At 37.6% G+C, this 23,919-nt stretch overlaps 1 protein-coding gene and 1 pseudogene across 3 annotated transcripts in view; one reads left to right on the top strand and one right to left on the bottom strand.

Annotated features, from left to right (window-relative positions):
- Positions 1-23,919, bottom strand: part of DIAPH3 (diaphanous related formin 3) — a 506,459-nt gene that overhangs the window by 450,482 nt on the left and 32,058 nt on the right. The gene's annotated exons all lie outside the window — the stretch shown is intronic.
- LOC100405040 (ATP synthase F(1) complex subunit gamma, mitochondrial pseudogene) lies at positions 13,499-14,614 on the top strand (annotated as a pseudogene). The gene has a single exon (XR_013525784.1). The product of XR_013525784.1 is annotated as an ATP synthase F(1) complex subunit gamma, mitochondrial pseudogene (transcript).

Here is a 23,919-nt window from a genome sequence, read left to right as displayed (position 1 = left end):
AATACATTTACAATACTATACTATATTTATCAATACTGTAAGTTTATATCATCTGTTCACAAGGTAAATTGTCTGCTGAAATGGTGACCAACACAGCCTCAGACTTCAATCTATACAATTCACATATCAAGCAATTCACCTTTTTCTTGTAATGTCATGAGTTTTCTCTGATTCTTGGGAGCACTTCTAGCATCACTAGTGGCACTTTGTATGGGTCCCATGGTGTTACTCAGGGTTTATGGTATTGCACTAAACACGATGAAAAATACTCAAAAACTGCAAGAGATCAGCTTTTACTGTAATACGCAATTTACTGAAGAGATTAACTGCTCAAGCGGAGATGATTAGTGTCACATGACATTTTAAGTAGATACTCAACACACTTGAGCACACCGGAATAGCAACCAGAGGTGACTACAACATTAATACAGTAGTATAGTATGCGGTACAGTTAATTTTATGAAGTTATAGTTTAATACTCCATCTTTACATTTGTTCACATTTCTCTAGACTGCAAATGACACCATCTTTAGTTCATGTTTGTGTGCATAAGTTTTGATTGATTTTAACTTTTTATAATAGGTTTGTAAATATTTTATGGTATTGAGAAAAGACTATTATTTAAATATATTCAAAACATATATAACTTTTTCTTAACTTTTTCGATATTTCTAATCAGTTTATCTGCAAGTTTTTTCGAATTATTGCAAATCTCCAAAATTTTCCAATATATTTCTGTGTAAAAAACCTTTGTGTAAGGGGGTCTGCACAGTTCAAATCAATGTTGTTCCAGGATCAACTGTACTGTTATCCTGGGATTCTATAACCAATGAAACTGCCTTTCATAAGTATAAGCAAAAGAAGGACACTTGTAGACAAAAACTGAGATCATCTGTCTCCAGCAGACCTGTACTAAAAAGTGTAAAAGAAGTTTTTCAGGCTGTAAGAAACTGATACACACATAACGTTTTCTTAACTTGTTCTGGGATGAAATCTCAGATCTACAAAAGAGAAATGAAGCGCAATAAACAGTTGTCTATTAGATGTTGGTGATACAAAGATAAATGAGCTATAATATAAGACTTACCTTAAATAATTATCAAGTGGAGGAGTCAAGCACATAAACAAGTAATTATATAGCTATACAGCAAATGCAGGAGGGATGTTAAATGTATTATAATAGCAAAAAAGAGTGGCATCTAACTCACCACCATCAGTGTTTCCTACTTTGGAATCACTCAGAAACATAAAACTGTCTCCACATGAATATATGTCCAGAAGTTATACCTCTATGTACATTTGTACTCTGATTATTAATTTTTGTTTAAAAAAATAACAGAGAGAAACAAACAAGAAAAACTCTTTTAGGAAATGGGTTTTCGGTTTCGTTAACTATCTCCCAAGTCACTACTTATTTGCCATCATTTCTGTACAGATAATATCAATTCCTGAGCACAGAAACTATCTGGCTCTTTACACACACACAAACTCACACACACACAAACACACATGCACCCAAATCTTAAAAAAACAGTGTAATTAATATGCAAAACTTATAACGAAGTGAAATTAAGCAAAACTTCATTAATGCAACATCAATATTATAAATGTAAACATGTCAATAAATGGGAATAATAAGCTTAAGTACCTCACAAGCTAATTTGTAAATGCATAACCTAATTGCTCTAAGAGTGACAGAAGATATAAAATCTTAGTTTTCACCAAAAACCAAAACTTTTAAAAATAAGAATCTCTAAAAGTCATAAAAATTAACACTATTTTTACTAATATTTACTGAGCCTTTTCTATATGTCAAGCACCAGCTAAGAGCTTGAAATGCAGCATCAGGTTGAATACATTTGTTTAATCCTTACAGTGAGGAAACTGCATGCCTAAAAACTAAAGAAGCTGCCAAACACTTTTGTACCTAACAATTTCACAGCACTGAGTTCAAAAATAGGACACAGGAAAAAAAATCAGCCCTTTATGTTTTCAGGAGTAAAACTACACTTTTATCAATAATACAATTTATAAAAGTAATAAAAATAATAAAACATAATTGTCATACCTACCCCATATGCTTAGCACCTAAAACTCTAGGGAAAGGATAAATTTTACCCAAATGGAAAAAAAAATTTGAACATTACCACTAGTAGAGATGGATGAAGGCAAGATAGGAAAAATTAGCATTCCCCTCTTCTAGTTTCTAAATCCACAGTGGTCAAAATAGTATATGAGATATAAAAGGATCAATCAGTATTTCATATTTTCAATATTATGCTTTTATTTCTTTTCCCAGATACAAAAGGATAAAAGAAAAAGATAAGGAAAGAACCATAAAAGAAAAGTAAGTACAATCCTTCCTCCTATACTAGAACAGCAACTTGAATCTAGTGAATACCTCAGGCTAAAGGTAAAAGCATTCCATGCTCTATTGAGCACTCCAGGTAGATTCTACAAAATCTGGGCACTTTAACAAAGCTAGGTGCAAAGTGAGCTTTACTATCAAATCATTTTAAATGTTTTTTTAAAAGTTTCATTTTTTTAAAAGAAAGGTTACTATGACTCCATTCACACATGGAAAAATCACTCCTAATTTATCTTTCATGAAAGTGTACACACAACTTGCTTAAAGCAAGGCACCATGGAACACTTGAGTAAGCTTTAAAAATACTCTTCTACATAAAAATATGACAGGAATCCCCCAATATTGGTTATGTTGTATTTGGCAATTTGGCTGGTGGTTGGTTGTGTGTATCACAACTTGTACACTTTCTATTTGCATGTAAAATTTTCATAATTTTATACAAAATTCTTCTCTTAAAATTGAGCAAGGAACAACATAGAGAGGTGAAATATACAAACTATTTGCCTTTGTTGAAGAATTAGTTAAACACATGCAAGACTGAGGAGATTCCGTTATAATGCCATTTGGAGGTAGTATACCACACTTAATTAATATGGCTTTGACTGTGTCTGGGGTATACTAAGTTTTATAAATTAATATCACTTATCTTCAGGGGAAGCTAAATGAGCACCCTACTGAGTATTATCTCATACTGAGTAATCACACTGATAATCAGTAATGACAGTTTAAATAAAATTAATTAAACAAAAAACAGGTTCAAAGAAATCTCTATCCGAATTTTTAGCTACAGTATATTACTGTGAAAGTGAAAACTCAGTGTTTGATGTTTCAGTATTACAACATCTTAAATCCCAAAAGGGAGGTAATTTTTTTTATTTAAAAGAAAAGAAAAATATAATTAGTCATCTTTTTCACAAGTATGAAAAACTATGTATGATCATAAACATACTTCAATAGAACCCAGAAGGGAGTAGAAATTTTCATGTAATTCAGGAGAATTATTAAGCAAATAAAAGTTCCTTCTCATTATAGAATCACTTCTATCCGAATACATACATGAAATACAGAAAAATACACTGCTTGAAATTATCTATCTATTTTCATGCAATTTTAAACTATATTTAAGAGGAGGTAAAAACCTAACAGCTAACATAGCTTGGCTCTTTAGCTAACTTTATTACTAAGCTGGGAACTTACTGATTGAAAACAAGCAAGGCTCTGGAGTCTAACTTCAGAATCATGCCCAACAAACCTTCCATGACAGTACCTATCACAGAGAGGTATTAACAGGAAATAAAAGTACTATTCACTCTCAGCTTTGAATGAAATGCCTCCCCTGACCACTCTACCTAAAGTAGTGCATGTATCCACCCCTTCTCCATCACAGCACACAGTGCATTCTCCTATTATGTACTTTCACATGACTTATGAAAATCTGTAATTATCTCATTTATTTTCTAATTGTTAACTCTGTCTCTTTCAAACTAAAATGTAAGTGCCATGCTAGACAAACCGTCAACTGTTTTAATCACTGTGGCAGCCTGTCTTTAAGATTGCCCCAGTGATCCTGACTTATGTAACCAATAGATTTTGTGGAAATTATGGAGTGCAATTTTCAAGACTAGATCATAAAAGATTTTACAGCCTTTGTATTGCTCCCTCTTGGATCACTGACTCTGGAATATGCCAGCTGCCAGATCATGAGAACACTCAACAACTCCTAACGGGAGGCAAAAAACATGACAAAAAATGGAAGGCTTCCACCCAAAGATAAATAGATTTCTTGCCAACAGCCATGTGAGTGAGCCATCCTGGAAGTCCCAGTCAAGCCTTCACACGATCATAGCTCCAGCCAACATTTTTTCTGCAAACTCAAGGTTTTCTAGAACCGCCCAGTGAAGCAACTACCAAATTCCTGACACACAGAAGTGGTATGAGATAATAAATGTTTGCTATTTAAAATCACTAAGTTTTGCGGCAATTTGTTACATACCAACAGACAACCATTACAGGCTGTTTATGCAGCCTATATGTGTTGGGGACCATCCCTTACATGGACCGTGGGGGTTGCAAGAGATGTCAGAGACAAAGGAACGAGAAAAGACAAGTTAAGAGTGCATAAAGTGGGGAACAGGGGGCCAACTCGAGTATGGAGGCTGCAAAGGCCGGGAGCTCTGGAAACCCACACCATTTATTGGTGTACAACACAAAGCAAGTATGTGGTGGGGTGTCGGGGGAGATAGCTAGAGAGGTTTGGCATTTCCTTTGAGGCATATAGAACAAATTTTATTCTAGATTTAATCATTAAACAAGCTAGAGAGGTCGTAGATAGGAGCCAGCAAGTCTGGTCGCATTCTTGTGCTTCCAAGAGGCGTTCCTCCCTTGAGCACCAAGCATGGCATTCCATAAGCTCTCTCTTTCTGTGTCAGATAAGCAGGTTATGCCACAACCTCCCTTCCAGCATATATGCACATTTCTACCTGATAGCTAGCAGTCAGTCAATTAATACTTGTTGAAGGTATGACTGCATGAGCAATTAGTAGATGATAAAATATATATAGTTACCATCCCTGCAGGTGCTTACCATTTGAAAGAAAAATATATAATAAAGGATCATAATTTAAGGTACAATATTGTAAATGCCCCCAAGAAAATAAGCCAAGTGAACTAGCAACAGGAATGAATAATTAATTCAAGATTGCAGAAAAGTACCTTAAAAGGGGCTTTGGAATGAGAGTACAACAAGGAACTTGTGATGCTGATATGAAATTATAGCAAAGTTAACTGCTAAGCAGTATGTCCACTTGTTCCACGGTCTTTACGTTTAAGCGCTAGTGACATCACTGGTACAGAGATACATCATCATGGAGAGAAAAACTGACCATTCAATCTTGCAGGTATGATAAGCTGAGGCCAGTTTTAGGCCACAGACTTATCACCCAGGAGCAATTCCTACCATTCCACCATTCTGACTTTGATATTCCTCAGTGTTAGAAATTTGGTTTTTTCAGCTCTTAATTTGTATTTTAGTGAAATTTATAAGAAGTTCTTTAGGCAGAGCCTTCTTTGAAAAGACCAAAACTTACTGTTCCCTCCCTACCAAAAAATATTTGATCATCTACTTATAATATTTTGTCCACATTTAGGTTTCACATAGTATTTTAATATTATTAAATGAAAAACCATTTATGCTCTTGAAATTTCTTCAGTTGCTTGAAAATAAGTTACAACATGCAATATGTGTTCTAAAGCCAGCTGTCATGCATGGAGCAGCATTTGGAGATGCTTACAAAGGTACAAAGGGAAGAACTGAGACCTCACCCCACCAAATAGCACCCACGTGCCAGTCATGAGTGAGCCACTTTGGAAATGGATACTCCAGTCCCATCAAGGCTTCAGATGATTATAATCTCATCAAAGACCTCAAAACAGAACCATCCTGTAAGCTGTTTCAAAATATTGATGCAAGAAACTGAAATATCAAGTGTTTATCATTACTTGAAGCCACCAAGTTTTGAAAAACGTTATATAGCAATAGATTATTAATACAGAACTTCTCATAGCATACTTTTAAATGTCTAAAAAATATATATGAAGAACTAAAGTAAAATGAGGTAATCAAAATATTAATAAATTTTAATATATCAATGTTCTTCACTATTGCATTAAATAACAAAGGTAATAGCAAGTCCAATTTTAATATAGTGTCAAATGCAAACCATATTTTGAAATATCTTCAGTAACTATTGTGCTCTGAAAATATCTGTGATTTCTGTTGGTGATAAAGTCACAGGTCAAATACTACTGTGGGTTTTTCTGGTATGCTGATAGGTTTTTTCCTATATGCATAACTGAAAGAAATACTAAATTTCATTTACAGATTAAAGAAAAGAATGATTTAATTTTTCTTCAAGGACACCATGACCCTTTTGTGGTCCACAGATCACAAGCTAAGAACCCCTGGTAGGTGATAAAAATAATAGCAGAAACTGTGGTGGAAAAAGTAACTCAAGTTCCAATGCCTTCAGTGCATCAGTGGGAGGGACTAGAAGACCTACAGTTGAGACCACCAACAAGGAAGAACCAACAGGTTGTATACTCTGATGGTTTATGCTTCAAAGAGAGCTGGAAGCTTTTGAAGTAAGAAGCCACCAGGAAAATAAAGCCATCAAAGAACATCCATATTTCAACTACTGCAAGGAGGAAAGAGAACATTCAAAGATGATGACAGACTTTGAGTTCAAAAGGGCAAAGTAGGAGGGTTTGGGAAGCCTGGAGGACTTGAGAGATAATATCAGATTAGAAGACTGAATGCACCTGAATGGTGAGAGGAAGCAAAGGGGTACTTACTGATGATCTGAACTGATTATGACTCAGCTCTGCTGAAAGGTGATTTGAATTGTGATAACGGTAATGAAAATCAATAAAGAAATAAACCAAACCATGTGGACTGCACCGCCTTAATTCATCTTCTGTCTGTCCCTACTGCCAGTAGCTCAGGCCACTTCTAACCTGCCTCCATCTCTTCACTGCCCTCTCCCGCTACCATGCTACAGCAATTATCTACCCCAACACCACTCAATCTCCTGAAAATGTAAATCCAATCATGCCCCTCACTCCTGTGGTTAAACTCTTTCAATAGCCCCTCATACTCAAAGGATGACATTCTTGGCTCAAAGATCCATCTTGATCTAAACCTATTTCCTCTCTAGATAATCTCTTCACCACTCTGCCACCTTACACTGTATGACCTAGAAATAAAGAACAACTTAGAGCCTTCTAAACATGCACAGGATGTTTCTTGTGCCTAATACCTACCGACACCTCATACCCAGTCCCCTTACCTGGCTAATTTCAACTCAGTCTTCAGCTCCCACCTCATGTTAGAGCCCATTTTGATTCCCCAAGACTAGACCTAGTGCTTAAATCATATAATATGTCTACAATTCTTTAACTGCTTGTGAACATATATGTTTACTGAACTAGACTTTTAAGTTCTTGAGAACAGGTATTATTTTATTCACTAAAACCATCTCTGAATTTACCACAGTTCTAAACATATAGTGGATGTTATATTAATATTTGTTGTTAAGTAAATAAATTAATTAGCTTCCTATCTTCCTACAGCCATTGCTTCTTGCCTTGCTAAATTTTTTTCAACAATATTCTAAATAAAAAATAACTAACATAGCATATCAGGGAGAATGCCTGGTATTATGTCTTTTATATATTAAATAGGAAAACCCAGCCTCTTCCTAACACTGATAATTTATAGTCCCCTACACTAAAAAGAAGCATAAATTTGTTATTTAATATCATGATATCAGGTAGTAAGAAAAATATCCATTCAAAAAGGAACACAAACATCATTGAAAAAAAATTTAACATTCAAGAAACCCCAAAGTTCTATCTACCCATCTACTCAAAAGTACGATTCTAACTGCATATATTTAAATATTAATATCATATACTTGAAAGGTAATGTAAATTAGCTGTGTATATATTACATTTTATTTTAAAGAGCATAGACCTATATTATCTATACAAAAAAATCATCTGAAGACATCAATAATTGCTTTCTTCTTGCCAACCTGACATGCTTTCACTACAAACCCTTTTCATTGGTATGCGAGAAGTAAAATTATTAAGGAGTAAAAAATTATACCAACTCCTACAGCCCAGACTCCAACCTGTCCTTCAAAACTCAGCTGAAAAGTCGCCTTCACACAAAGCCTTCCAAGATCAAATTAACCTTCCAGCCCCTATCATACTACGCTAAAACTGATTCTCTATACATCCATTTCTCTACTGTACCCAGAGGACAGAGACCTTCTTTTTCCATATTTCTATTTCTAAAACAGTACTAGGCACTTAACAAATTCTTAATGAATGAGTGGACAAAAGAATGAATAAACAAGTCTGTACACCCCACTACATCTTAGTTTGTTCAACTCTGAGAGCTCTTGATCTTATTCCCAAGTTTGTGCTGATTTGAGGAGGAGCTCTCTAAACTATCCTATAAATATTTAAAGATTCTAAGATAGTACTTAAGTATTACTACTGAAAATTTAAGTACAGGAAGTCCTAATTAACTCATTATGGGCTAAAAAAAGGCCCACCTGACTAAGTGAATAGTTTAAGTTCTTTAAAACAGGACTTGTTTTGATGTATTTTACCGTCAGTTACACTAGTCCATGCTGGTATTTCCACTTTATGTGGAAGAGTACAATATGAATATATAGTTTTACTGAAAAACTGTGGTAGGGCAGACAGGGAAGGTCATACTTTTTATCACTCTTTATTATTAACTTACCAAGGAAAATATAAAAAGTTAGTAAAAATAGAAAATAAATTACAATACAGAAAGCCTTATAACCTACTAAAACAATAAGATAAAACTATTTTAAACGATTCTAGGTTGAGCTTTTATTTTTAAAAGCTACTGACTTATATTCTATTACTTGACGTTAAAGGTAGGCACAAATTCAGGTGATTAAAGTCATTTTCCTTTCTTACATAAATATGATGTCTAATTTAGCATATGTCCCACAAGACACATCACATCTAGGTAGGTACAGGTAAACAAAGCTCAGTCCTACTAGGCTACATTGAAGTTTCACAGAAATCACACAGTAATGTACTAGAGTTGTTTGGTAACAGTTATACCAAGTAAGAAAGCCCAGAGAAGTCAGGAGGCGAGAGAACAGTGAGGTGAAAGTTTCCACAGCATGTGATTTCCACAGTGGCTCTATGACCCCAGTACCCCAGGGAACTTTGAGGAGAACGAAGAAAGCCTATATCTGTATGTGGGTGCAGGCTGCAGTTGTTCTGAGATCTGTGAGGTGCTTCTTTCCATATAGAAAAGTTTTTCCAAGTCCTTTACAACTGAAAGTATCTCATATCCTTTAACTGTTGACCTCTCTCAAACACCTCACTATTTCTTTGGGATAGATCTTTTTCAGTTTTGTTTACTTGAAATATTCAAAATAGTTCATTTCTCATCTTAGAAAACATCTTAGATATAGTATGTGTTTACAATTATAATGATTTTCTCAGGATTAAGGTCAATGGCTATGATACAATTTCTCCTTTTCCATTTAAAAGTCAGGTGTCTCAAACAGATGGCATCAAGGGAAAAGCAGAAAATAATGAGATACAACCTTGGTAACATGGAGAAACCACATCACTATAAAAAGGAAATATAAAAATTAGCCAGGCAAAGTGGTATATGCCTGTAGTCTCTGCTACTTAGGGGTCTGAGCTGGAGCCCAGGAGGTTGGGGCTACAGTGAACCATGTCTGCACCACTGCCCTGAGTGACAAAGTGAGACCCTGACTCATAAACAAAAGAAAAGAATAAGATATACCTCTAGATTTTACACTTGGTGCTTTCAGTGGAGTAAAGGATAGTACTTAAATGGCAGTATAATGCTTTTGATAAAAATCATGTTATCTGGAGCCAATGTGCCAGAGTTTTCCCATGGCCCCCTAAGACTCTTAACAAGTCACTTAATCTCTCTCTTCCCCCAGTTTCCCCATCTTTAAAGATGGGAACAATAACAGTGCTTACTCAGAGTCTTGGTGTTACAATTAAATGTATGTACATAGTAAACATCTGAAACACTATTCAGCACATCACTAACAATTCCATAGTCCTTACCGTAACTTAACACAGTTCTTCTAATTAGCAAACATAATTCACTAGTTATGTTGTTTTATTAAGATAGGGTTTTGCTCTGTCACCCAGACTGAAGTACAGTGACACAATCAAAGCTCACTGTAACCTCAAACTCCTGGCTCAGACAATTCTCCTGCCTCAGTCTCCCAAGTAGCTAGGACTATAAGTTCACGCCTCTACACCATCACACACAGCTAATTTTTTTTGGTGGGGTTGTTGGTGGTAGAAACAGGGTCTCCTTATCTTGCCCAGGCTAATCTTGAACACCTGGGCTCAAGCAATCCTCCCACTTCAGCCCAAAGTGCTATGATTACAGCCATGAGCCACTGCACCCAGCCCTCTAGTTATATTTTTACACTCCCTAAGTAAATTCTCCAGCAACTTGTATCTTTTTATTCCCTGGAAGGTTTCTGCATGCTAATGAGAGATGCATTATCAAGATAGAGAGGCAGGGTTCTGCCATGAAGGCTTTATCTGCCATGTTAGACTTCACCTATATAAAACAGGTGCAAATTAAAGTAGTTTCAAACAGCATAAAACATGATCAGATAGGCAATGTAGACAGATCATTCTGACAACTGTGTGGGAAGATAGCATTTTGGGTAGCAACTGGAAGCTGCCAGAGTCCAGAGAAGAAAAACTGAGGGGACTAGCACTCTGATAGAAGGAACTGAGAAAAAAAGAGATTCAAGTAATAATTAGAAAGAAATATTGGAAAGATGAACCTACTTTCTAAGAGAATATAAGGAATAAAACAAGTTTACAAGGAAAGTAAAGGGTTTAACTTAGAACACACAGAGCTTCTAGAATAGATGAGATATCCATTGAGGTCATTCAGTAGGCCAATGAATTATTTCTCAATTGGAGGAAAAGGTCCTAAACAGAGATATACCTGGTTAGCTGAAAACTTCAGAGGTGGTTACCCAAGTAAAACACTACATACTGAAAAGAACAGCAGAATCAGGAAAACAACTTAGAAAAAAAACAATAAGGCAAAAAAGAAAAAATTATGCAATACGGATAGATAATCAGAGGTCAAAGGGGTATGAAATTGAGAAAATGTGATGTCACAGAACTCAAGAAATCTTTGTTCTCCAGAGGAAGCATACAATTACATCAAGTAGAGTAGGTAAATCCAATACACTTCCAAGAACTAAAAACTAAGGAAAATTACTTGTGATTTTAAAATGTCATTTATGAAAGATAAAAAAGTCACAACAATCTTAAATATATATGTGCTTCACTGCAAAGCTTCAAAATACATGAAGCAAAAACTGATCAAACAGGAAAAATAAAATCTAAAATCACAGTTGCAAACTTCAACACTTCTGTCAATAATTATTAGAACAAACAGAACATCAACAAGAATACAAAACATGTCAACAGCACTACCAACCATCCAGAACACACACAAACATTGACCAAGACAGACCACATTCTGGGACATAAAGTAAGACTTAAAAATTAGAAAAAACAGAATTAATGCAAACTACAGTCTCTGACCACAGGGGAATTAAATTACAAATCAGACACAGCAAGGCATCAGGAAAATCCCTAAATATCTGAAAGTTAAATAACATATACCAAAATAACCATGGATGAAAGAAAATTAAAAATTAAAAAATATTCAATTCAATGAAATTTTGTGGAATGCAACTAAAGCAGCTGTCAGATGAAAATTTATACCACAAAAAATCTTTTAGCCAGGTGGAATGGCTCACACCTGTAATCCCATTACTTTGGGAGGCCTAGGCGGATGGATCGCCTGAGGTCAGGAGTTCGAGACCAGTCTAGCCAACATAGTGAAACCCCATCTCTACTAAAAATACGAAGAATTAGCTGGGCGTGGTAGCAAGCGCCTGTAATCCCAGCTACTACGGAGGCTGAGGCAGGAGAATTGCTTGAGCCCGGGAGGCAGAGGTTGCAATGAGTAAAGATTGCGCCACTGCATTCCTGGGCAACAAGACAGAAATTCCAACTCAAAAGAAAAAAAAACATTTTATGTTAGCAAACAAAGGACTTAAATCAATGTCTTAGATTTCTACCTTAAGGAATCAGAGAAAAAAATAATAAAAGAAAGTAAATAATAAAGGTAAAAAGAACTATAAAGAAAATTCGTGAAAACAAAAGCTAGTTTTTAAAGAGATCAATAAAAATGGCAAACCTCTAGCCAAACTAATTACAGGGAGAAAAAGACAGAAAACACCAATTATCAATATGAGGATTGGAAAGGGGGTAATTAATATAGATCCTGCATTAAAGGAATAAGAAAATAACACAAATGACTTTATGCCCACAAGTTCAACAATATAGGCAAAATTTAAAATACAGGTAAAAATTTAAATTTAACAATATAAGTAAAATTTATGTCCTTGAAAGATATAAACTACCAAGGCTCACTTAGAAAAAATAAATTACTTGTATAGTCTTATTTCTAGTAACAGACATTTAAACAAGAAAATAATGGCAAATAAGCACATAAAAAATGTTTACTATTAGTAACTGTGGAAAACAATGTCAGTTTCTTATCAAGTTAAATACACACTAACTATATGACTCCCACCAAAACACACACACACACAACACTGTACTCAAATGCTCATAGCAACTTTACTTATGACAGCCAAAAACTGGAAACAATCCAAACTGCTGACTAGTTAAACCAATTATAGTATTACCAAACAATGAGCCCAACCCAAAGTCAACACACTGTGTGACTCCATTTATATGAAATTCTAATAAACTGAACTATAGATCAGAATGCTGATAAGTGTTTGTCAAAAGCCAGGATGGGAGAAGAGAATTGACTGCAAGGGGGCACAGAGGGAACTCTTTGGGGTAATGGAAATATTTCGTATCACCAATAGTGCACATATTGTATACACTTGTCAAAATTCATCAGATTATACTCAATAGTGGTGCATCATATTGTAAGTAAATCATACCTCAATTTTTTAAAAACTTTTATTTTAGGTTCAGAGGTACATGTGCAGATTTGTTATACAGGTAAACTCATGTCACATGAGTTCGGTGTACAGATTATTTCAGCCAGGTACTGATCCTAGTACTAGTACCTAATAGATATTTTTTTCTGATATTCTCACTCCTCCCACCCATCACCCTCAAGTATGTCCCAGTGTCTGTTTTTCTCCTCTTTGTGTCCATGTCTTCTCATCATTTAGCTCCCACTTATAAGTAAGAACATGCAGTATTTGGTTTCCTGTTCCTCTGTTAGTTTGCTAAGGATAATGGCCTCCAGCTCTATCCATGTTCCTGCAAAGGACATGATCTCATTCTTTTTTATGGCTGTACAGTATTCCATGGTGTACATGTACCATATTTTCTTTATCCAATCTGCCATTGACGGGCATTTAGATCGATTTCACGTTTTTGCTATTGTAAATGGTGCGGCAATCACCATAAATGCATGTGGCTTAACAGTAGAAAAATTTAGGACCGACCTTCAGCAGAGCTGCGGCTACCATGTTCTCTCGCGCGGGTGTCTCTGGGCTGTCGGCCTGGGCCTTGCAGCCGCAATAGATTCAAGTTCGAAATATGGCAACTTTGAAAGATATTACCAGGTGACTAAAGTTCATCAAAAACATCCAGAAAATTATCAAGTCTATGAAAATGGTAGCAGCAGCAAAATACGCCCGAACCGAGAGAGAGCTGAAACCAGCTCAAATATATGGATTGGGATCTTTGGCTCTGTATGAGAAAGCTGATATCAAGGGGCCTGAAGACAAGAAGAAACACCTCCTTATTGGTGTGTCCTCAGATTGAGGACTATGTGGTGCTATTCACTCCTCCATTGCACAACAGATGAAAAGCAAGGTTGCTACATTAACAGCAGCTGGGAAAAAAGTTATGCTTGTTGGAATTGGTGACAAAATCAGAGGCATACTTTATAGGACTCATTCTGACCAGTTTCTAGTGGCATTCAAAGAAGTGGGAAGAAAGCCCCCTACTTTTGGAGATGCGGCAGTTATTGCCCTTGAATTACTGAATTCTGGATATAAATTTGATGAAGGCTCCATCATCTTTAATCGATTCAGGTCTGTCATCTCCTATAAGACAGAGGAAAAACCCATCTTTTCCCTTAATACCATTGCAAGTGCTGAGAGCATGAGTATCTACGATGATATTGATGCTGATGTGCTGAAAAATTACCAGGAATACAGTCTGGCCAACATCATCTACTACTCTCTGAAGGAGTCCACCACTAGTGAGCACAGTGCCAGGATGACAGCCATGGACAACGCCAGCAAGAATGCTTCTGAGATGACTGACAAATTGACATTGACATTCAACCGTACCTGCCAAGCCGTCATCACAAAGGAGTTGATTGAAATCATCTCTGGTGCTGCAGCTCTGGATTAATGAAAATCAAGTTCCATCCTCAGACAAGAGGTAAAGACGGAAAATTCAGCCAGCTGATTTTGTTTTTAGCTTACTGCTGCTGTCTTTGTCAGAAAAACTGTTTCTCCATTGTTTGAATTACCGAAGACAGCAAGATATTTGTAAATTATCTTACAATAAACAACTTAAATAAGAAAAAAAAAAGAAAAATTTATATTCCTTTGGGTATATACCCAGCAATGAGACTGCTGGATCATACCTCAGTTTTTAAAAGTGCATGTTACTAATCATAGCACTAAATTATAAATGCATGGTTTACCAAGCATCTTACTTAATTTGTCCCTTAAACTAGCCCTATACCAAGGCTCAAAAGCTACCTAACTTACACGAAGTCACACAGCTAGTAAATGGCAGAGGTGGCACTCTAACTTGAGTTTCCTACATGCAACTATATATAATAAAGAATACACACTAATGAAAATGACTTTCTCTAGTTTCTGTGTAGGTCAATGTTTGGTTTTCTAGCTATAGCTGTTAACCATTTGTGGGTCATGAAATCAATTTAGTGGATTCAATCACCCTTTTTTTAAAAAAAAAAGAATGGAAAAAAGAAAATTAGAAAGAAATGGAAATAAAAAGATCAGAGTTCATTTTGCTTAGAAATGTTAAGTATTGGTTTTTAAACTTTTGTTTCAACTGAGAAGCAGAGGGTTTAGGAGTTTATGCATGCCAGGCTACAAAATAAAATGTATTTCACACTGTAGCACCTAGTCAAAAAGATTTGAAAACCATTGCTGCAGGCCAAACAAGGGATTACAACAGTAAAGCAGGCTGCAGTCAGATGAACAAAGAGATGAGGATCACAGAAGTACTGCACTGTAGACAAATGGTTGTGAAGGACAGGGGAGAAAAGAGCAAGTCAAAAACAATGCCTAGACTCCAGAGTCACTCGGTGCACACACTGATGGATAATTCAGCATTGTCACATCCACATTCCACGTGTTCCAAATTACCTTTTCAAACTTGTATCCCCCCACTCTACCTCCTCCCAACCTTTTTGCCTCTATGAGGAAAACTTTCTTCAAAACCCAAGTATAAACAGTAGAAGTTATAAGCTAAGCAATTATTTATTCACCTTTATTTATTACCCTAGCACCTAAGCTGCACTTTATACAAAGAGAATGCTCAGATATTTGTAGAACAAACACTGCTTATAGTCTATTAACTTTGCCTAAGGACTCCAACATTATAGTAATCCTTTATTCCCTTAACAAGACAGTGAAATTCAATTCTGACAGTAACTCAAGAAATAACCTTAAAACATGAAGTACTTTTGCAGACCTTTAACAAAACAACTTAAAGAGAGAAGTTTTTAACGTTAATGCTTCCTGCGATGTTTTCCATTTAGTGTTTCTAAAATACTGCTATTCAAATATATGACTACAGCACAATGCTATTCTTCTATGCCTCTCTCAAGCTCTGCCCCAAAAAAGGTTATTCACATTAAGAATTTCTACGTTGAAAGCATACATGCAATGTGTATGTTGTGAGGGGGCAAACTTCAATCAGAAAACATACTGCCAGCACATATCAAAGCATCATTGGCAAACGCTGCCCTGAGCTCTAACATACCAGAAATAGTTTAAAGAGTCCTCAAAATATCCAGCTACCCTCTCCCTTCTCACAACTCTGCATTGATCTATAACACATATACCCTAGAAGTCTCACCTGCAAATGTGTCACACCACTACTCTATCCATACATAATGAAATATTTTTTAAAGGGGTTAAAAAAAGACAGAACTGAATGCAGCAGGTCAACATATTTAAACCTAAGAATAAACTCACCAAAACTCTATGAGAAAGGAAGACACAGTATAACTAGTCCCAATTTACAAGTAAATAAACAATCAAATAATTGATTTGCCAAGGTAACAAAGCTAAGAAGCAGTAAAATTCTGTCTTTCAACGTGAATCTTCTGATTCCAAATCCAGCAATGCGCTTTCTACACTGCATCCGTCAACAATGAATAAGAAAAAATTTACTCTTTGGTGTCTCCTGTTGAAGATAGCCATGCTTATGCTCAAATCTCTACAGCAACAGATACAGCTGCCTAAACCAGGCTACTTGCCTGATCCTTCCCTGGACTAAACTCTGGGCCTACTCAAGAGACAAGCTTAAGCACAAGAGCAGAAGAGAACAGTGAGAGTGAGGAGACAGTACTTCCATCAGCAAGTCCATGTGAAGAGGGTCAAGGAGGAATCCAGGAGAAACAGACATGTGTACACCTAAAAAGAAAGCAGGGGCAAGGCAACATTCAGCAAACCAGTCAAGTGGTCAGAAAGACTGACAGAAGGTCTCCATCACAGCTCCCATACCTTGTGCAAAAAAGGCAAGACTCTGTCTCTGGAAAGCTGACTAGGAAAAAGCCAGCCTAAGAGCCAACACAAGGCAGGTTATCAGAGCAGTGACTCTTCTACCGTTCAACAAAAAATTTATTAAAATACTCACTATGTGCAGAAAGCATGCTCGGTACTAGAAGTATTAATTACACATTGTCCCTGCCTTTAAAAGGTTAAACTATTGCCGGATCCAAGATGGTCACTTAGGAGCAGCTCAGGATTGCAGCTCACAGAGAAAGCGCAGAGGGTGAGTGAACCCCGCATTTCCAGACGGATCTTTATTGCCCACAAACCAGGAAATTCCCAGGCGGTGGAGCCCCACGGGTCGCGAGTGCAGCTGGTTTGGCTGGCATGGCTGTTTTTGCCGGCTTGGCTATTTTGCCGGTGCCCCGGCACAGCAGTTCTCCATACAAAATACACGGGTCCGGGCACCATGTTAGCCAGTGATTGGAGCTCCTGGGAGACAGTGTGACCAATTCAACAAAATAAAAAGGGGACTGAAACAGGGAGCCAGGCCAGGAGATTCCCAGGCAAAAAAGCACCACGAATCACAGTGCGGCTGTTACAGCCGGCGCAGTGCGTCACCATACAGGAAATCACACAGATCCCGGCACCTTTTCAACAGGCAACTGGAACACCTGGGATACAGAGTCGACTATTCAACAAAAAAAAAAAAAAAAAGAAAGAAAGAGCTTTGAGGCAGGGAGCCAGGTGATCAGGCTCAGCTGGTCTCACCACCAAAAAAAAACACAGCAAACAGAAACACTCTGCATTGAGAGTTTCACAGCAAGCACAGCTGAACCCAGGAGGGTCCAGCGCTGCGGGGGAGGGACGTCCACCATTACCCAGGAAGTCCACCACTACAGAGGTAGTTTGCCATTGCTGAGGCAGCCCGCCATTGCCAAGGCAACCCGCCATTACAGAGAGAGTCTGCCATCATAGAGGTGGGCCACCATTGCCAAGGCAGTTCTAACTACACCCGTATAAACATGACTGCAGGGAAGTTCACACGGCAGCTGGGCGGAGCCCACAGCAGCTCAGCAAAGCCTCTGCAGGCAGACAGTGACTAGGCTGCCTCCTCGCTGGGCAGGGAGCCCTGAAAAAAGCCAGCAGCACAACAGAAACTCATAAATAAAGCCCTAACTCCCCAGGACAGAGCACCTGGGGGGAAAAAAATGGGATTTATTACTTCTGCTGCAGCAGACTTAAACGTACCTACCCAGCAACTCTGAACGAACAACGGAGCTCACAGCTCAACCCTTGAGCTCCTATAAAGGACAGACTATCACCTCAAACAGCTCCCTGACTCCCATATATACAAAGAGTCATCTCATAAAGGAGAGCTCAGACTGACATCTGGCGGGTATCCTTCTGGGAGAAAGACAGCAGAAGAAGAAACTGGCAGCAACCCTTACTGTTCTGCAGCGGCTGCAGGTGATTCCCCAGGCAAGCAGGGCCTGGAGTGGACCTCAGCAGTCCTACAGCAGAGGTGTCAGACTGTTAGAAGAAAAACTAAGAAACGGAAAGAAATAACTTCATCATCATCAACTGGACATCCACTCAGAGACCCAATCTGAAAGTCAACAACTACAAAGACTACAGGTGCATAAATCCATAAAGATGGGAAGAAACCGGAGAAAAAAGGATAAAAATACCCAAAACAAGAACATCTCTCCTCCTACAAGGGGTCACAACTCCTCACCAGCAAGGAAACAAGGCTGGATGGAGAATGAGTGTATTGAATTGAGAGAATCAGGCTTCAGAAGGTGGGTAATAAGAAACTTCTGTGAGCTAAAAGAACATGTTCTAACCCAATGCAAAGAAACTAAGAACCTTGAAAAAAGATTTGAGGAAATGCTAACAAGAATAAACAACTTAGAGAGGAATATAAGTGAATTGATGGAGCTGAAAGACACAACACCAGTACTTCACAAAGCATGCACAAGTTTCAACAGCCGAATTGAACGAGCAGAAAAAAAAGGATATCAGAGGTCGAAGATCAATTCAATGAAATAAAATGAGAAGCCAAGATTAGAGAAAAAAGGATAAAAAGGAATGAACAAAGTCTCCAAGAAATATGGGACTATGTGAAAAGACCTAATCTACGTTTGACAGGTGTACCTGAATGTGATGCAGAGAAGAATCCAAGCTGGAAAATACTCTTCAGGATATTTCCAGGAAAACTTCCCCAACCTAGCAAGGCAGGCCAATATTCAAGTCCGGAAATAGAGAGAACACCACAAAGACATTCCTCAAGAAGAGCAACCCCAAGGCACATAATTGTCAGATTCACCAGGGTTGAAATGAAGGAGAAAATGCTAAGGGCAGCCAGAGAAAAAAGTCGGATTACCCACAAAGGGAAGCCCATCAGACTCACAGCAGATCTCTCAGCACAAACCCTACAAGCCAGAAGAGAGTGGGGGCCATTATTCAACATCCTTAAAGAAAAGAACTTTCAACCCAGAATTTCATATCCAGCCAAACTAAGTTTCATAAGTGAAGGAAAAATAAAATCCTTTGCAAACAAGCAAGTACTCAAAGATTTCATCACCATCAAGCCTGCTTTACCAGAGCTCCTGAAAGAGGCACTACACATAGAAAGAAACAACCAGTACCAGCCACTCCAAAAACATACCAAATGGTAAAGAGCATCAACAAAATGAAGAATCTGCATCAACTAACGGGCAAAACAGCCAGCTAGCATCAAAATGACAGTATCAAATTCACACATAACAATATTAACCCTAAATGTAAATGGGCTAAACGCACCAATCAAAAGACACAGACTGGCAAATTGGATAAAAAGCCAAAACCCATCAGTGTGCTGTATCCAGAAAACCCATCTCACATGCAAGGATACACAAAGGCTCAAAATAAAGGGATGGAGGAAGATTTACCAAGCAAATGGAGAGGAAAAAAGCAGGCGTTGCAATTCTCGTCTCTGATAAAATAGACTTTAAAGCAACAAAGATCAAAAGAGACAAAGAAGGACACTATGTAATGGTAAAAGGATCAATGCAACAAGAAGAGCTAACGATCCTAAATATAAACACACCCAATACAGGAGCACCCAGATAGATAAGGCAAGTTCTTAATGACTTACAAAGAGACTTAGATTCCCACACAATAATAGTGGGAGGCTTCAACACCCCGCTGTTATTATTAGACAGATCAACGAGACAGAAAATTAACAAGGATATCCAGGACTTGAACTCAAGACCTGGACCAAGCAAACCTAATAGACATTTACAGAACTCTCCACCCCAAATCCATAGAATATACATTCTTCTCAGCACCACATCAAACATACTCTAAAATAGACCACATAATTAGAAGTAACAGCACATCAAAAAGCTTATTCACTATGATCAAGTAGGCTTCATCCTGGAGATGCAAGGCTGGTTCAACATACCCAAGTCTACAAACATAAATCACCACATAAACAGAACCAAAGACAAAAACCACGATTATCTCAATTGATGCAGAGAAGGCCTTTGAAAAAATTCAACAGCCCTTTATGCTAAAAACCCTCAATAAACTAGGTATTGACAAAACATACCTCAAAATAATAAAAGCTATTTACAACAAACCAACAGCCAATATCATACTGAATGGGCAAAAACTGGAAGCATTCCCTTTAAAATCTGGCACTAGACAAGGATGCCCTCTCTCATCATTCCCATTCAATATAGTATTGGAAGTTCTAGCCAGAGCAATCAGGCAAGAAAAAGAAAGAAAGGGTATTCTAATAGGAAAGGAAGAAGTCAAATTGTCTCTATTTGCAGATGACATGATTGTATATCTAGAAGACCCCATTGTCTCAGCCCAAAATCTCCTGAAACTGAGAAACAACTTCAGCAAAGTCTCAAGATACAAAATCAATGTGCAAAAATCACAAGCATTCCTATACACCAATAACAGACTAACAGAGAGACAAAGCAAGAATGAATTGCCATTCACAATTGTTACAAAGAGAATAAAATACCTAGGAATATAACTAACAAGAAATGTAAAGGACCTCTTCAAGGAGAACTACAAACCACTGCTCAATAAAATAAGAGAGGACAGAAACAGATGGAGAAACATTCCATGTTCACGGTTAGGAAGAATCAATATCGTGAAAATGGCCATATTGCCCAAAGTAATTTACAGATTCAACGCTATCCCCTTCAAGCTACCAATGACCTTCTTCGAAGAACTGGAAAAAAACACCTTAAACTTCATATGGAACCAAAAGAGAGCCCGCATAGCCAAGTCAATTCTAAGCAAAAAAAACAAAGTGAGAGGCATCACACTACTGGACTTCAAACTATACTACAAGGCTACAGTAATCAAAATAGCATGGTACCAGTACCAAAACAGAAATATACACCAATGGAACAGAACAGAGGCCTCGGAGGCAACACCACACATCTGCAACCATTCGATCTTTGACAAACCTGACAAAAACAAGCAATGAAGAAAGGATTCCCTGCTTAATAAATGGTGTTGCGAAAACTGGCTAGCCATGTGCAGAAAGCAGAAACTGGTCCCCTTGCTGAAACCTCACACTAAAATTAACTCCCAGATGGATTAAAGACTTAAACATAAGACCTAACACCATAAAAGCCCTAGAAGAAAATCTAGGCAAAACCATTCAGGACATAGGCATAGGCAAGGACATCATGACCAAAACACCAAAAGCATTGGCAACAAAAGCCAAAATAAACAAATGGGACCTAATCAAACTCCACAGCTTCTGCACAGCAAAAGAAACAGTCATTAGAGTGAGTCGGCAACCAACAGAATGGGAAAATTCTTGCAGTCTACCCATCTGACAAAATGCTGATATCCAGAATCCACAAAGAACTAAAACAGATTTACAAGAAAAAACAAACAAGCCCATTCAAAAGTGGGCAAAGGATACGAACAGACACTTTACAAAAGAAGACATACATGAGGCCAACAAACATATGAACAAATGCTCATCATCACTGGTCATTAGAGAGATGCAAATCAAAACCACATTGAGATACCATCTAATGCCAGTTAGAATGGTGATCATTAAAAAATCTGGAGACAACAGATGCTGGAGAGGATGTGGAGAAATAGGAACACTTTTACACTGTTGGTGAGAGTGTAAATTAGTTCAACCATTGTGGAACACAGTGTGGCGATTCCTCAAGGACCTAGAAATAGAAATTCCATTTGACCCAGCAATCCCATTACTGGGTATATATACAGAGGATTATAAATCGATCTACTATTAGAACACAAGCACACAAATATTCACTGCATCACTGTTTACAATAGCAAAGACCTGGAACCAACCCAAATGCCCATCGATGATAGACTGGATTGGGAAAATGTGGCACATATGCACCATGGAATATTATGCAGCCATCAAAAGTGATGAGTTTGTGTCCTTTGTAGGGACATGGATGAACCTGGAGACCATTATTCTCAGCAAACTGACACAAGAACAAAAAATGAAATACCACATGTTCTCACTCATAGGTGGGTGTTGAACAATGAGAACACATGGACACAGGGAGGGGAACACTACACACTGGGGTCTCTTGGGGGGAATAGAGGATGGACAGCGGGGGGGGGTGGGGAGTTGGGAAGAGATAGCATGGGGAGAAATGCCAGATACAGGTGATGGGGAGGAAGCCAGCAAATCACACTGCCATGTGTGTACCTATGCAACTATCTTGCATGTTCTTCACATGTACCCCAAAACCTAAAATGCAATAAAATAAATTTAAAGAAAAAAAAACCTAAAATACAATTTAAAAAAAAAAAGGTTAAACCATTGAGAAAGGCAGGCAATAAATGATATTTTGTTGAAGATATGCACTAATCATCATGGTAACAACTCAAAAGTTTTTACCTTATCAAGGCCAGTTGCAAGGATAAGGAGAGAGGTGAGGAATTGGGGAAGGTCAGAGAAAGGGCTAAGAAAGTCCTCAATAAGGAACCCAATTATTAATTTAAGATAGAGCAACATGGCTTTTGGAATGGCATACTGAAGCCTCTCCATTACTCTAGTTTCTAAAACTTATGGTAAAGATTGTGGGTTGGCCATGTGCAAGAACTGTCATATAATGAAAGTAAGGGCAGTGTTTGAAAGAGCAAAAAATACCATGTCCATAAAATATGAATAAACCTCAAAAATGTCATCATGCAGAATACTATCCAGCACTAAAAGTGAATGAGGCTGGTGCAGAGGGCTTACAATCTCAAAACTTTGGATGGACAAAGCAGAAGGATCACTTGAGTCCAGGAGTTCAAAACCAGCCTGGGCAACATAGGGAGACCTTGTCTCTCCAAAATATTAAAAATTAACCAAGTGAGGTAGTGCATGACTGTAAGCTCAGCTACTCAGGAGGCTGAGGTGGGAGCATTGCTTGAGCCCAGGAGGTCGAGATTGCAGTGAGTCATGATTATGTCACTGCACTTCAGCCTGGACAACAGAGTGAGACCCTGTTTCAAAACAAAAAAAAGAAAGAAAAAGTGAATGAAGTACTGATACGTGCAACAACGTAGATGAACCTTGAACACATTATGATAAATAAGACAATCACAAAAGACCACATATGATATGAGTCAATTTATATAAAAAGTCCAGAACAGGCAAATCTATACAGTCAGAAAGTAGACTAGTGGTTACCTAGAACTGAGCGAATTGAGGGAAAATAGGCAGGGACCATTCATGAACATGATGAAAATGTTCTAAAATGACTAGCAATTGTTATACAATTCTTCTAAATATACTAGAAAACACTAAATTATATACTTTTGATGGGTAAATTGTGTGCTCCATGAATATATATCAAAGCTATTACAAATATACCATTGTATATTATCATGAAAATTCAAACATAAAAATTGCAGATGGTCTATCCGCCTTAAGAAGCCATTTGCAAACTAAGTTAGGACAGTAAGTATAAAAGACCTGAAGCATTGTGGAACAAAATTCAAGCTCCGGCTGCACCACTTGCCAGCTGGGCAGACTTGGGGAAGCTACTTAATCTTTCTGAGCCTCAATATTGTCACATGTAAAATAAAGACATCTACCTTGCAACGTGAGAAATAACTTCCATAATCTATGTAAGTGCTCTGTACTGTTAC

Source organism: Callithrix jacchus, chromosome 1 (assembly GCF_049354715.1).
Source record: "Callithrix jacchus isolate 240 chromosome 1, calJac240_pri, whole genome shotgun sequence".
NCBI classification, from domain to species: domain Eukaryota; kingdom Metazoa; phylum Chordata; class Mammalia; order Primates; family Cebidae; genus Callithrix; species Callithrix jacchus.
Note: the sequence above shows the minus strand (reverse complement) of the source record. Positions and strands in the feature narration are given on the sequence as shown.